We start from the raw sequence: 3,625 nt of genomic DNA on the forward strand, positions 1-3,625 counted from the left end.
CTAGGATCGCAGGTGTGTGTCATCGCTCCTGGTCTCAGGTATTTCTTTGTAGCAACTCAAGAGCAGCCTAAGGCATAGAAGGTAAGGTTGAATGAGGTCACAAATAGGGGTGTCAGTCCCCCTAGAATGGCGGCCTCATAGAAGAAGAGAGATCTCTCTCCAAGTGTAAACACCGAGGAAAGGTCACGTGAACACAAAGTGAAAGGCAGTGGTCTGCGGACCAGGAGACTGGCCTCCCCAGAACGAATCCTGTTGGTCCCCTGACCTGGGACTACCAGCTTCTCGAACTCCGAGAAAACAAGCATTTGTTGTTGAAACTGCCCAGCACCTGGCATATTTTGTGGCACCTGGAGCTCGCTAAGACAATGTACATTCCCAGGATAACAGGGATGAGGTAAAAGGCAAATGAAAGACGGTTCATGGCCAAGTTGGCCTTAGCTAGACTGGAAACACAGCTGGCCTCTGTCTCTCTGCTTCTTCCTCATCGTCCAGTTTCCTCACTGGTCAAAGTTCTCCCATGGGCTCCCAACGCCCCTGAACTTCTCACAGAAGCACTGGGTGGCTTCAACAACGAATATTTACTTCCTCAGAGTGCTAGAAGCTGGTACTCCCAGGTCAGGGAGCCAGCGGGATGCCCTCATGTAAGGCCAGTCTTCTGCCCAACCCTCTCCCTCTAAGGCACTTACTAGGAAAGTCAGAGTCTCATGCCCTGGTCACAGCACTTCATCTGGGTCTGGGGGTAGTGGGGACAACTGGATTCTGGCTGACTCCCACCATAGTACAGGCTGCGTGGAATTGCAGAGGTGCCTCTGTGGTTGAATGCAAGCATAGGGAGATTTCTTAGCATCCCTTAGGTCATGCAGTTAGCATGTGACGGAGCCGAGATTTGAACCCAGGCAGCCTGGCTCAAGAATCTGTGACCCTAACCACTACCCTATTTACCTCTGAGTTGAAAAAGAGAGGGTCACTCCCTTGGGAAAGCTGAGAGTGGAGCCAGTGAGATGTGAGGGGCTTGCCCGGGAAGACCAACGGCCCGTTCCCTGCTTTTTGGGCATGAAGATGTGAGACAGGGGTTTGCCAGTGTCACGCGTTTATTTGCTTTGGCCTCTTTGTTTGCTTTCCTAAAGCTTGACATACATACTTTCTTAGCAATCACCAAATGCACTACAGTGACAGGTTTTGTCTGTTTTCCCCAGAGACTGGGCTCTGGGGGTCCATTTTACGTGAACCGTGGTGTGCATACCCGTGAATGAGACATGGATAAGCGAGATTCTGGATGAGATCTGGGATGCCTTCTGGAGCCTCGGGCAGAGACAGTTTCAGCGTGTGGACGACAGCCCAGGAGGGTCACCTGCAGCTGCGTGAGGTGAGACTTGGCGCCGTGATGTCTAGGGGAACAGGGAGAGCCACAAGCTGGTGCTTTCATGTCTATAATGCTGCAGACTAGAGGGCACAGACAGTCCTCCCACTGCAATGTGACTCAATGCGCCGGACACAATATGAACAAACAAATCGTATACGCGGCATCAGGCTGGCAAGAAGCAGAGCAAATCCTCAGGCAGACACCGAGGGAAAGAGCCAGCTACAGAACCCCCTCACTCTGAGAACACAGCTGTGCTGGTGGCCCTTGCCAGCACTGGTGACCCGGAGACAAAACCCCGGCTGAGCCTGGAGGAGGCGTTGGACAGGAGCCTCTCCCATGAAGCCAGGGACTGGAAGGACTAACCTCTCTGTACAATAACTAGAAAAAAAATGAAAAATGCACCCTTACAGGAAGGAACAAAAGAAACCCCACTCTGGGAGCGGAGATGTGGAGAATCTCCTCTGAGAATTTGCAGCCACCTTGTTAGTTACACACAAGTTGTTGACCTGAATTTACACACCATCGTTGGTCCAAAAAAACCCCGTTAGGACTGAAAGGTAGTCATGGTGTCTCCAGGTGCCTGTCAAAATCAAAAGTGAGTGGTCTGGAAGAAAGCCCCTCCAGGTCCTCACAGACGGGGCTCCATCAGACATGTGCCTGTGATAGGAAAATTAAGTTAGATCCATCAAAAGTGCAACCTGCAGGAGGAAACAAGACACATCACAGATATAAACAACAAGAGAATTGGATCTGCAAAGCTTGCACATGCTGGAATGATCAAGAACAGAATATAAAACTTGATGTTTTATATGTTTACGGTATAAAAAGGGAGGGAAGTATTGCATATATGAGTAAGAAGTTATTAACAAGTCAAAATGACTAGGCACGTCCTCACCAACACTTGCCGACTTTTCTTCTGTCATAACGGTCCTCTGACAGAGGCGAGGTGGTTTATTAGGGTTGTCTAGAGGGACAGGACTAACAGGACGGTTGTAGCTGTGAAGGGGAGTGTATTCAGGAGTATTGACTCACGTTACAAGGTGAAGTCCCAAGGCTGTCTGCAAGCTGAGGAGCAAGGAAGCCAGTCTGCCCCAAAACCTCAAAATGAGGGAAGCCTTTAGTCTGTGGTCAGAGGCACAAGAGCCCCTGGCAGGTCACTGGTGCAAGTCCAAGCATCCGAAAGCTGAAGAACTTGGAGTCTGGCGTTTGGGGTCAGAAAGCACCCAGCATGGGAGACAGACTAAGCACGTCTGCTCTCCCAGCTTCTCCTGCCTGCTTTATTCCAGCCACGCTGGCAGCTGATTAGGTTGTATCCACCCAGACTGAGGGTGGGTCTGCCTCTCCTATCCCCTTGACTCAAACGTTAAACTCTTTTGGCAACACCCCCACAGACACACCCAGGAAAAACACTTTGCATCCTTCGATCCAATCAAGTTGACCCCCAATATTAACCATCACGGGCAGTGTCCCACTGTGGCTTTGATTTGCATTTCTCCGTGACTCCTGACGGTAAGTACCTTTTCCTGCACCTGTTGGCCACCGATATGTTCTCACCGGGGCAACATCTATTTAGCTCTTATGCCCATTTATTAATGGAGTTACTGTCGTTGGTTTGTTTGCTACTCCGTTGTATGATTGCCTTGCATATTTTGAATACTCATCTCATTAAATACACGGTTTACAAATCTTTTCTCTCATGCGTGCGTTGCCTCTTCATTTCGTTGACTGTTTCTTTCGTTGTGTGAAAGCTTTCAGTTTGATGCAGTCCCACTCCTTTATTTTTGCTTTTGTTGATCTGTGATTTTGGGGTCTTATCCAAAAAATAAATAAATAAAATTAAAAAGTCAGGAAGCTTTTTTCCTGTTTTCTTCTAGGAGTTTTATGGTTTAAGTCTCACTTTTAAGTCTTTAATCCTCTGAGTTGATCTTTGTGTGTGGACTAAGATCTGGCTCAGTTTTATTCTATTGCGTGTGGACACCCACTTTTCCCAAAACCACTTATTGAAGAGATCGACCTTTTCCCATTTTGATTTTTTGGTACCCTGACTGAAAATGAGTTAGCCGTGTGTCTGTGGGTTTATTCCTGGGTAGCTATTCGCTTCCACTGATCTATGCATATGTCTGTTTCTATGCCAGTAACACACTGCATCACTGCAGCTTGTTGCACAGTTTGAAATCAGGAAACAGGGTGCCTCCCGCCTGGTTGCTCTTGCTCAGGATTGCTTTGGCTCCCTGGGGAGCTGCAGAGGGCTCACGAGAGGGA

This window comes from Saimiri boliviensis, chromosome 12, assembly GCF_048565385.1.
Source record: "Saimiri boliviensis isolate mSaiBol1 chromosome 12, mSaiBol1.pri, whole genome shotgun sequence".
Classification (NCBI taxonomy): domain Eukaryota; kingdom Metazoa; phylum Chordata; class Mammalia; order Primates; family Cebidae; genus Saimiri; species Saimiri boliviensis.